Genomic DNA, 13,378 nt, shown 5'->3' with positions numbered 1-13,378 from the left:
GTGCCCTTATGTCTGAACTGTAATAGGAGGCACTACGGCGCGTGCTACATTGCTAGTGGAGCGTGTTTTAAATATGGTCAACGGGGCCATTTTGCTAGAGATTGTCCGAGGCAGATGCCCCAGGGTTCAATGACTACTGTAGTACAGCCTTCGTATCAGCAACAGAGGATTGCACAGCAGGCAGCATCAGGATATGATCAGACAGGGAGTACCTTCACTGGCCAGAGAGGTCGTGGCTATGGAAATCGTGGAGGAAGAAATGGCGGAGGACACGGTACTGGTCAGACATCACAGGCTGGCGGGAGTCAGGCCAGGGTCTTTGCACTGAATCCTCAGGATGCTCAGGCTTCCAATGCTGTGGTTCAAGGTACCTTTCCTATCGCTTCTCAAGACGCACTAATTTTATTTGATCCGGGCGCTACGCATTCTTTTGTTTCGCCTAGCTTTGCTAGTAAGTTAGGAGTACAGCCAGCGTATCTTAGGAATCCCTTATCAGTAGCTACTCCAGTCGGAGAGAGTGTGGAAGTTAGTATCGTTTACCCGTCTTGTCCTGTCAAGGTTCAAGGGCGAGACTTATTAGTGGATTTGATTCTACTCGAGGTATTAGTTTTTGACGTCATATTAGGAATGGATTGGCTAGCTCAGCACTACGCCAATGTGGATTGCCGGAAGAAGACGGTAACGTTTAACACGCCTGGAATTGAAGCGGTATCAATTCAGGGTGATAAGATGGAATCTTCTACGAGTATTATTTCAGCTATTAAAGCTTGTCGCATGTTGAAGAAGGGATGTCAAGGATTCTTAGCGATAGTACGAGACGTGGAGAAGAAATGTGCGAATATAAGTGATGTACCAGTGGTGACGGAGTATCTAGACGTTTTTCCAGAGGAATTACCTGGATTACCCCCAGATCGTGAGATCGAGTTTTGTATCGAATTGGCTCCTGGTACGAAGCCAATATCGATACCTCCTTATCGAATGGCGCCAGCAGAGCTCAAAGAGCTAAAAGATCAACTAGAAGAGTTATTTGATCGCGGTTTCATTAGACCGAGTGTATCCCCGTGGGGTGCACCAGTGTTATTTGTGAAAAAGAAGGATGGATCGCTTCGACTATGCATCGATTATCGACAGCTGAATAAGGTGACGATCAAGAATAAGTATCCGTTACCTAGAATTGACGATTTATTCGATCAGTTACAAGGAGCGAAGTACTTCTCCAAGATTGACCTGAGATCAGGCTATCATCAACTGAAGATTCGCGATGATGATGTTCAGAAGACTGCTTTTCGAACTCGATACGGACATTACGAATTTCTTGTTATGTCGTTTGGATTGACGAACGCCCCAGCAGCCTTCATGGAATTGATGAATAGAATATTCAAACTGTACTTAGATCAATTTCTGATCGTGTTTATCGACGACATTTTGATCTATTCACGTACAGAAGAAGAGCATGCACAACATTTGCGGATAGTACTACAGACGCTAAGAGAGCATCAGCTTTACGCCAAATTCTCTAAATGTGAATTTTGGCTAACGGAAGTGGCTTTCTTAGGTCATGTGGTTTCACAAAGTGGCATTAAGGTTGACCCAAAGAAGATCGAAGCTGTGATAGAATGGAAACGACCTGAATCAGTTACGGAAGTTAGAAGTTTCCTTGCTTTAGCAGGATATTATAGACGATTCGTACAGGATTTTTCAAAGATCGCCGTACCTTTGACGAAGTTAACTCAGAAGAACGCGAAATTCAACTGGACGGACCAGTGTGAACTCAGTTTTCTAAAACTGAAAGAGTGTCTGACGACAGCACCAGTCTTAGCGCTACCAGAAGGAACGGAAGGATTCACAGTCTACTGTGATGCTTCACGAGTCGGATTAGGATGCGTCCTTATGCAACACGGTAAAGTGATTGCATACGCTTCGCGACAGCTTAAGAAGCACGAGACGAATTATCCGACGCGTGATCTAGAATTAGCAGCAGTAATATTTGCGTTGAAGATTTGGAGACATTATTTATACGGCGCTACGTGCGAGATCTTTACAGATCATAAAAGCTTGAAGTACATTTTTGACCAACGAGAGTTAAACCTTAGACAGCGGAGATGGATGGAGCTACTAAAAGATTACGACTGCACGATACAATACCATCCAGGCAAGGCCAACGTAGTGGCGGATGCCTTAAGCAGGAAGTCGGCAGGAAGTCTCGCGCACATTACAACGACATGGCGGAGACCATTAATCAACGAGATTCATACGATGTTTAGCCAAGGAGTGGAGTTCGAGATTTCATCTCTCGGAAACCTAATGGCTCAACTAACGATACGATCGACATTGATAGATCGAATCAAAGAGTTGCAAGCAGACGACCCTCAATTAAAGCATCTAATTGAGGAAGTTCAACAAGGAAAGAGTCAAGATTTCAGTATCGTCAACGGAATGCTGAAATACGGCAGTCGAATGTGCGTTCCAGACGTGGAAGACTTAAGACAGAAGATCATGGAAGAGACTCATGGAACGACGTATAACGTTCATCCTGGTTCCACGAAGATGTACCATGACATTAAGACAACGTACTGGTGGAGCGGAATGAAGAAAGATATCGCAAAGTTTGTGGCTAAATGCCCGACTTGTCAGCAAGTCAAATTGGAGCATCAACGACCTTACGAATTTCTTCAGCCGTTACCCATCCCGGAGTGGAAGTGGGAGCAAATCACGATGGATTTCGTAATTGGATTGCCCAAGACGCAAAAAGGTTTTGACTCTATTTGGGTAATCGTGGATCGTTTGACGAAGTCAGCGCACTTCATTCCTATAAAGACGACTTATTCTGCAGCAAAGTTGGCGGAGATTTATATCGATAAAATCGTAAGCCTACACGGAGTTCCCGTGTCAATCGTTTCAGACAGAGGTTCCGTATTTACCTCTCATTTCTGGAAAAGCTTACAAGACGCGTTAGGAACGCGATTAAATTTCAGCACTGCGTTTCACCCTCAGACGGATGGGCAGTCTGAGCGAACGATTCAAACGCTAGAAGATATGCTTCGACTTTGCGTATTAGACTTCGGAGGTAGTTGGGATACGTACCTACCTCTAGTCGAATTTGCCTACAACAACAGCTATCATTCAAGCATTGAGATGGCTCCTTACGAAGCATTATACGGTCGCAAGTGTCGATCCCCTATCTGTTGGAACGAAGTCGGTGAACGAAAGCTCACTGGAGCAGAGATCATCAAGATTACGTCAGAAAAAGTACCATTGATAAAGCAGCGTTTGACTACTGCTTCCAGTCGACAGAAGAGTTACGCGGACCCCAAGAGGAAGGATATCGAATTTCAGATCGGAGACTACGTGTTTCTCAAAGTATCACCGATGAAGGGAGTAATTCGTTTTGGAAAGAAGGGTAAATTGGCTCCGAGGTATGTCAGACCATATCAGATCGTGGAGCGCATAGGCTCTGTTGCCTATAAGCTGGATTTGCCACCAGAGATGTCGCAAGTTCATCCTGTCTTCCATATTTCCATGCTCCGGAAATATGTACCAGACCCTTCTCGAATAATTCAACCACAAGTGGTGGACGTGAGCGAAGAACTGACTTACGAAGAACGACCAGTGCAGATTGTCGACACGCAGATACGACAATTACGAACAAAGAGGATTCCAATGGTGAAAATTCTTTGGAGAAGTCAATCCGTAGAAGAGTGCACGTGGGAGACAGAAGAGGATATGAGGCGGAAGTATCCATATCTATTTACTCAAGGTACGTGGCTAAATTTTAAATTCGAGGACGAATTTATTTTAAGGGGGTTGAATGTAATACCCCAAAATATTTTAAGATAATTACGTCGTGCCACGTGTCAAGATTTTCGATAAATTAAATTAAGGAGAATTTAATTTAATTATATCGGGAATTTAGAATAACTTTTATTAAGAGTATTAGCGAGATTTAAGGATATAACTTTAAAAATTAATATAAAAGAAAATATAAATCTCGTGACGGAAATTATTTCGCCAAAGTCCGCGAAATAATTTATAGTATTAGTGGTAAAATTTTTGAGTCAATCGGAGACTGTTTAAAATTTGGACGCGGATAGGTTTTGGGCTAAATTGCAACTTTTGAAAAGTTTCAAGGACCAAAGTGCAATTTAGCCAATAAATGTATAAGAATGAGATGAGAAGGAATAGTCCAGAAGCATTCATCAGATCATCACTTTCATTTTTCCTATTCCTTCGCCGTTCTCACCGTTTCTATCGCTCGATCGCCGTTCTTGATCCGTTTTGCGAGTTTTTCGTCTCGATTTCTTCGTATCTTGGTGGGGAACAAGGTAAGCTTGTCGTTTCGGTATTTGGTTTAGTGATTTTGGTGGTATATCGAGTTAAACGATAGGTTCTTATAGTATCGAATCGTTTAATCGTTTTAAACTCGTTTTCTATCGTTTTCGCGTGTTTCCGACTAGCTTGATTGATGTTTTGATGAATCTAATGGCTTGGGAATGTTTTAGCACGTCGGGAGGGCTGTTTTCAGCGGCCTGGGTCGTGCCCACGAAGGTGCACGATGTGCACAACATCAGTGCACGTCGTGCAGGGGCACGACGTGCACCAGTGAGGTGCACGACGTGCACAAGGGGGTGCACGACGTGCACCACCCCTCCTTTGAAGGGGAATGACCCTAAAAACCTAATTTGATGATTCCCCATCCCGATATCGACTCCTGGACTCCGAAAATGCGAGATTCGGACGTAAAACGAGTAAATTATGACTAGTTGTTTGGGATAAGTTAGTTTATGGATATCAATTGGTTTCATTGAGAAAACCTATATTCTCTATTGAGAATCAAATTGAAAAGTGTTAAGATCGGAAGAAGTATGAATCGCTTATCGGAAAAGATTAAGTTTGAAGCACGACGGCTTATGTTTTGTGTCTTGTCGTGTCTCGAGTCTAGAGTCAATCTTAGAATAGGATTCTGATGTGAGTCAAATGTTTTGAAATTGTTTTAGATCCAGCGAGGCAAGAAGGAGCTGGACCAGGAGCTCGGGAAGCTTGACGTTTCTAAAGTCCCGACGTATTTTTGGATAAGCGTTTTCAGTGAGTTTATACGATTTGCTTTTAAAGTATTTATTTAAGCAATTATTTTATATTGCTTTATATTTTAATTACATGTTTTATATGCGAATTCTTTTTATGAATTGCATATGTTTGATTTGAAACCAGTATTGATCCGATGGAACGTGCTACCTATTGGGCGACAATAGGACTGTTTGATCACCAGTTTTGATATGCCTCAGCTGGGAGCTGATGATGAATATGAAATTTACGATTGGGTTATGATTTCGATACGAGAGTGAACTCGGCTACGGTGTATCCTGGAAGTCCCCGTATCTAGTGGCTGGGCCACCAGCGAGTTGGACTCGCAATTGATATTTATGATTGGGTTGATCGATTGATTATTAGTATGTTTGAGGATTAAGGTTTCAATCGGATCATGTACTTGGCTGCATATGATTGATTACGATTTTATGTTTTATTTGAATACTTATTAGTAAATGTATGAACTCACTCAGTATATCCCAATATACTGACCCCTCACAGATTTCCTTTTAGGATAAAGACGCTTTGAAGCAATGGACTTCTATCCTACTTCCAGAAGTCTGTATTTTTTAGTATGTAAAGAAACAGTACTTTACTCTTAGAGCTGCAGTAGATAAGTATTTTGCAAGTCAGCTTGTATGTGTAGTTTTCTGTAAATATAACTTTAACGTTTTAAAAGTTTTAAACGTTTTACGCTTGCTGCGTTATTTATATTATGACTGCCAGAGGATATATGTGCCTGGTATGTGTGCTTCTGCATGACACGTGTTTATTTATGTCATGCATGACGTTTATGTTTCGCGAAAAATTATTTTACGTTTTTAGGCTTGCTACGGGTTTCGAAGCAACCACTCCCATTCCCTAGCGCCGGTCTCGGCCCTGAGATTGGGTCGTGACAAAGTTGGTATCAGAGCATGGTCCAGTTACCATTGCTTATGTCAGAAGAGTGATTGATTTTCATAGGATTTTACTGCAGCACATAGGACTCGAGTCTTGTCTTTGTTACGTATTCATTTGATTTTCAAACTTTCAGCTTTCCCTTTAGGATGTGAGTCTGTCTTACGTGTGTGTTCGCTTGTGATGAGATGCGTGTTTAATACGGTATGCGTTTGTGATTATGTGGCTATGTAATGCTGTTTGTCTTGGTCAGGATGTCTGACCAACGACAAGAAGTAGAGCGAGCTGCCGCTGCAGCGCGTAATGTTATAGAAGGGGCGCATGACGTCCATCCAGAAGCTCAAGATGAGTCTTCTGTTCAGGGTGGAGGAGGTGGTGGCCAAGAGGCCCAGGCGCAGGCACCTGGAGTGCAAGCGCAAGCCCAGCAACCTAATGTTGTGGGTTTCGATCTGAACCAGTTTCTTACTGGAATTTCGGCTATGCAAGCTAATCAGGCTGAGGTGCAGAACATGCATCATGAACAATTACAGCAACAACAGTTACGCAATGTTTCTTTCACTAATCGAGAAATCGTCTTGGCTTATATGCGCCTTAAGCTAACTAAGTTTGACGGCTCAGGCGATGCTCTCGATTTCCTCGAAGAAGTAGAACGTAACGCTCGACGTCTACAAGCTAATGAGAGGCAGACCATCATTATGGTGGAAATGTCAATGAAAGGACCCGCGAAAGATTGGTTTCAACAGCACATTCAGCCAACCATGGATACTATGACCTGGGCTAAATTTGCAAACCACTTTAGGGAATACTTTTTACCATATGCGGTAACGGAGAGTTATCGTAGTCAGTGGCTGACCCTAAGTAGAGGCAATCGGTCTGTGCAAGAGTTTGTGACGGAGTTTACCAGAGTAAGTAGGTTTGCACCAGACCTGACTACAGACCCAATTAGAATGAACTCGAGGTTTATAGAGGGTCTAGGAGCTGAATTTGTGAGTCTGACGTCTGATATCGGAAGAACCCTAGTGCAACTGATCGACAGCGCTAGGCAAATGAGAGTTTCTCTGATCCGTTTTGGGAAGATTCCCGATCCTTCCAATGTTGCGCCTGTGAGGAGTGATGTGTTCCGTAGCGTACAGAGTGCACCTACCCAATCATATGTTAGGAGTTATTTTCGACCCCCATCATGTCAGCAGAGGAATAAGAAAGCTCGGTATGGAACTAGAGTCAGTACTTCAGGCACCGGATTTAGTGCCAGATCTATGAGTGACATGGGAGGTGGAGTGCCCTTATGTCTGAACTGTAATAGGAGGCACTACGGCGCGTGCTACATTGCTAGTGGAGCGTGTTTTAAATGTGGTTAACGGGGCCATTTTGCTAGAGATTGTCCGAGGCAGATGCCCCAGGGTTCAATGACTACTGTAGTACAGCCTTCGTATCAGCAACAGAGGATTGCACAGCAGGAAGCATCAGGATATGATCAGACAGGGAGTACCTTCACTGGCCAGAGAGGCCGTGGCTATAGAAATCGTGGAGGAAGAAATGGCGGAGGACGCGTTACTGGTCAGACATCGCAGGCTGGCGGGAGTCAGGCCAGGGTCTTTGCACTGAATCCTCAGGAGGCTCAGGCTTCCAATGATGTGGTGCAAGGTACCTTTCCTATCGCTTCTCAAGACGCACTAATTTTATTTGATCCGGGCGCTACGCATTCTTTTGTTTCGCCTAGCTTTGCTAGTAAGTTAGGAGTACAGCCAGCGTATCTTAGGAATCCCTTATCAGTAGCTACTCCAGTCGGAGAGAGTGTGGAAGTTAGTATCGTTTACCGGTCTTGTCCTGTCAAGGTTCAAGGGCGAGACTTATTAGTGGATTTGATTCTACTCGAGGTATTAGTTTTTGACGTCATATTAGGAATGGATTGGCTAGCTCAGCAGTACGCCAATGTGGATTGCCGGAAGAAGACGGTAACGTTTAACACGCCTGGAATTGAAGCGGTATCAATTCAGGGTGATAAGATGGAATCTTCTACGAGTATTATTTCAGCTATTAAAGCTTGTCGCATGTTGAAGAAGGGATGTCAAGGATTCTTAGCGATAGTACGAGACGTGGAGAAGAAATGTGCGAATATAAGTGATGTACCAGTGGTGACGGGGTATCTAGACGTTTTTCCAGAGGAATTACCTGGATTACCCCCAGATCGTGAGATCGAGTTTTGTATCGAATTGGCTCCTGGTACGAAGCCAATATCGATACCTCCTTATCGAATGGCGCCAGCAGAGCTCAAAGAGCTAAAAGATCAACTAGAAGAGTTATTTGATCGCGGTTTCATTAGACCGAGTGTATCCCCGTGGGGTGCAACAGTGTTATTTGTGAAAAAGAAGGATGGATCGCTTCGACTATGCATCGATTATCGACAGCTGAATAAGGTGACGATCAAGAATAAGTATTCGTTACCTAGAATCGACGATTTATTCGATCAGTTACAAGGAGCGAAGTACTTCTCCAAGATTGACCTGAGATCAGGCTATCATCAACTGAAGATTCGCGATGATGATGTTCAGAAGACTGCTTTTCGAACTCGATACGGACATTACGAATTTCTTGTTATGTCGTTTGGATTGACGAACGCCCCAGCAGCCTTCATGGAATTGATGAATAGAATATTCAAACCGTACTTAGATCAATTCGTGATCGTGTTTATCGACGACATTTTGATCTATTCACGTACAGAAGAAGAGCATGCACAACATTTGCGGATAGTACTACAGACGCTAAGAGAGCATCAGCTTTACGCCAAATTCTCTAAATGTGAATTTTGGCTAACGGAAGTGGCTTTCTTAGGTCATGTGGTTTCACAAAGTGGCATTAAGGTTGACCCAAAGAAGATCGAAGCTGTGATAGAATGGAAACGACCTGAATCAGTTACGGAAGTTAGAAGTTTCCTTGCTTTAGCAGGATATTATAGACGATTCGTACAGGATTTTTCAAAGATCGCCGTACCTTTGACGAAGTTAACTCAGAAGAACGCGAAATTCAACTGGACGGACCAGTGTGAACTCAGTTTTCTAAAACTGAAAGAGTGTCTGACGACAGCACCAGTCTTAGCGCTACCAGAAGGAACGGAAGGATTCACAGTCTACTGTGATGCTTCACGAGTCGGATTAGGATGCGTCCTTATGCAACACGGTAAAGTGATTGCATACGCTTCGCGACAGCTTAAGAAGCACGAGACAAATTATCCGACGCATGATCTAGAATTAGCAGCAGTAATATTTGCGTTGAAGATTTGGAGACATTATTTATACGGCGCTACGTGCGAGATCTTTACAGATCATAAAAGCTTGAAGTACATTTTTGACCAACGAGAGTTAAACCTTAGACAGCGGAGATGGATGGAGCTACTAAAAGATTACGACTGCACGATACAATACCATCCAGGCAAGGCCAACGTAGTGGCGGATGCCTTAAGCAGGAATTCGGCAGGAAGTCTCGCGCACGTTACAACGACATGGCGGAGACCATTAATCAACGAGATTCATACGATGTTTAGCCAAGGAGTGGAGTTCGAGATTTCATCTCTCGGAAACCTAATGGCTCAACTAACGATACGATCGACATTGATAGATCGAATCAAAGAGTTGCAAGCAGACGACCCTCAATTAAAGCATCTAATTGAGGAAGTTCAACAAGGAAAGAGTCAAGATTTCAGTATCGTCAACGGAATGCTGAAATACGGCAGTCGAATGTGCGTTCCAGACGTGGAAGACTTAAGACAGAAGATCATGGAAGAGACTCATGGAACGATGTATAACGTTCATCCTGGTTCCACGAAGATGTACCATGACATTAATACAACGTACTGGTGGAGCGGAATGAAGAAAGATATCGCAAAGTTTGTGGCTAAATGCCCGACTTGTCAGCAAGTCAAATTGGAGCATCAACGACCTTACGGATTTCTTCAGCCGTTACCCATCCCGGAGTGGAAGTGGGAGCAAATCACGATGGATTTCGTAATTGGATTGCCCAAGACGCAAAAAGGTTTTGACTCTATTTGGGTAATCGTGGATCGTTTGACGAAGTCAGCGCACTTCATTCCTATAAAGACGACTTATTCTGCAGCAAAGTTGGCGGAGATTTATATCGATAAAATCGTAAGCCTACACGGAGTTCCCGTGTCAATCGTTTCAGACAGAGGTTCCGTATTTACCTCTCATTTCTGGAAAAGCTTACAAGACGCGTTAGGAACGCGATTAAATTTCAGCACTGCGTTTCACCCTCAGACGGATGGGCAGTCTGAGCGAACGATTCAAACGCTAGAAGATATGCTTCGACTTTGCGTATTAGACTTCGGAGGTAGTTGGGATACGTACCTACCTCTAGTCGAATTTGCCTACAACAACAGCTATCATTCAAGCATTGAGATGGCTCCTTACGAAGCATTATACGGTCGCAAGTGTCGATCCCCTATCTGTTGGAACGAAGTCGGTGAACGAAAGCTCACTGGAGCAGAGATCATCAAGATTACGTCAGAAAAAGTACCATTGATAAAGCAGCGTTTGACTACTGCTTCCAGTCGACAGAAGAGTTACGCGGACCCCAAGAGGAAGGATATCGAATTTCAGATCGGAGACTACGTGTTTCTCAAAGTATCACCGATGAAGGGAGTAATTCGTTTTGGAAAGAAGGGTAAATTGGCTCCGAGGTATGTCAGACCATATCAGATCGTGGAGCGCATAGGCTCTGTTGCCTATAAGCTGGATTTGCCACCAGAGATGTCGCAAGTTCATCCTGTCTTCCATATTTCCATGCTCCGGAAATATGTACCAGACCCTTCTCGAATAATTCAACCACAAGTGGTGGACGTGAGCGAAGAACTGACTTACGAAGAACGACCAGTGCAGATTGTCGACACGCAGATACGACAATTACGAACAAAGAGGATTCCAATGGTGAAAATTCTTTGGAGAAGTCAATCCGTAGAAGAATGCACGTGGGAGACAGAAGAGGATATGAGGCGGAAGTATCCATATCTATTTACTCAAGGTACGTGGCTAAATTTTAAATTCGAGGACGAATTTATTTTAAGGGGGGGTGAATGTAATACCCCAAAATATTTTAAGATAATTACGTCGTGCCACGTGTCAAGATTTTCGATAAATTAAATTAAGGAGAATTTAATTTAATTATATCGGGAATTTAGAATAACTTTTATTAAGAGTATTAGCGAGATTTAAGGATATAACTTTAAAAATTAATATAAAATAAAATATAAATCTCGTGACGGAAATTATTTCGCCAAAGTCCGCGAAATAATTTATAGTATTAGTGGTAAAAGTTTTGAGTCAATCGGAGACTGTTTAAAATTTGGACGCGGATAGGTTTTGGGCTAAATTGCAACTTTTGAAAAGTTTCAAGGACCAAAGTGCAATTTAGCCAATAAATGTATAAGAATGAGATGAGAAGGAATAGTCCAGAAGCATTCATCAGATCATCACTTTCATTTTTCCTATTCCTTCGTCGTTCTCACCGTTTCTATCGCTCGATCGCCGTTCTTGATCCGTTTTGCGAGTTTTTCGTCTCGATTTCTTCGTATCTTGGTGGGGAACAAGGTAAGCTTGTCGTTTCGGTATTTGGTTTAGTGATTTTGGTGGTATATCGAGTTAAACGATAGGTTCTTATAGTATCGAATCGTTTAATCGTTTTAAACTCGTTTTCTATCGTTTTCGCGTGTTTCCGACTAGCTTGATTGATGTTTTGATGAATCTAATGGCTTGGGAATGTTTTAGCACGTCGGGAGGGCTGTTTTCAGCGGCCTGGGTTGTGCCCACGAAGGTGCACGACGTGCACAACATCAGTGCACGTCGTGCAGGGGCACGACGTGCACCACCCCTCCTTTGAAGGGGAATGACCCTAAAAACCTAATTTGATGATTCCCCATCCCGATATCGACTCCCGGACTCCGAAAATGCGAGATTCTGACGTAAAACGAGTAAATTATGACTAGTTGTTTGGGATAAGTTAGTTTATGGATATCAATTGGTTTCATTGAGAAAACCTATATTCTCTATTGAGAATCAAATTGAAAAGTGTTAAGATCGGAAGAAGTATGAATCGCTTATCGGAAAAGATTAAGTTTGAAGCACGACGGCTTATGTTTTGTGTCTTGTCGTGTCTCGAGTCTAGAGTCAATCTTAGAATAGGATTCTGATGTGAGTCAAATGTTTTGAAATTGTTTTAGATCCAGCGAGGCAAGAAGGAGCTGGACCAGGAGCTCGGGAAGCTTGACGTTTCTAAAGTCCCGACGTATTTTTGGATAAGCGTTTTCAGTGAGTTTATACGATTTGCTTTTAAAGTATTTATTTAAGCAATTATTTTATATTGCTTTATATTTGAATTGCATGTTTTATATGCGAATTCTTTTTATGAATTGCATATGTTTGATTTGAAACCATTATTGATCCGATGGAACGTGCTACCTATTGGGCGACAATAGGACTGTGTGATCACCAGTTTTGATATGCGTCAGCTGGGAGCTGATGATGAATATGAAATTTACGATTGGGTTATGATTTCGATACGAGAGTGAACTCGGCTACGGTGTAGCCTGGAAGTCCCCGTATCTAGTGGCTGGGCCACCAGCGAGTTGGACTCGCAATTGATATTTATGATTGGGTTGATCGATTGATTATTAGTATGTTTGAGGATTAAGGTTTCAATCGGATCATGTACTTGGCTGCATATGATTGATTACGATTTTATGTTTTATTTGAATACTTATTAGTAAATGTATGAACTCACTCAGTATATCCCAATATACTGACCCCTCACAGATTTCCTTTCAGGATAAAGACGCTTTGAAGCAATGGACTTCTATCCTACTTCTAGAAGTCTGTATTTTTGAGTATGTAAAGAAACAGTACTTTACTCTTAGAGCTGCAGTAGATAAGTATTTTGCAAGTCAGCTTGTATGTGTAGTTTTCTGTAAATATAACTTTAACGTTTTAAAAGTTTTATACGTTTTACGCTTGCTGCGTTATTTATATTATGACTGCCAGAGGATATATGTGCCTGGTATGTGTGCTTCTGCATGACACGTGTTTATTTATGTCATGCATGACGTTTATGTTTCGCGAAAAATTATTTTACGTTTTTAGGCTTGCTACGTGTTTCGGAGCAACCACTCCCATTCCCTAGCGCCGGTCTCGGCCCTGAGATTGGGTCGTGACAAAGTTGGTATCAGAGCATGGTCCAGTTACCATTGCTTATGTCAGAAGAGTGATTAATTTTCATAGGATTCTACTGCAGCACATAGGACTCGAGTCTTGTCTTTGTTACGTATTCATTTGATTTTCAAACTTTCAGCTTTCCCTTTAGGATGTGAGTCTGTCTTACGTGTGTGTTCGCT

This window comes from Mercurialis annua, linkage group LG3 (assembly GCF_937616625.2).
Source record: "Mercurialis annua linkage group LG3, ddMerAnnu1.2, whole genome shotgun sequence".
NCBI classification, from domain to species: Eukaryota; Viridiplantae; Streptophyta; class Magnoliopsida; order Malpighiales; family Euphorbiaceae; genus Mercurialis; species Mercurialis annua.
The sequence above is the reverse complement of the archived record's forward strand: the minus strand, read 5'-3'. Positions refer to the sequence as shown.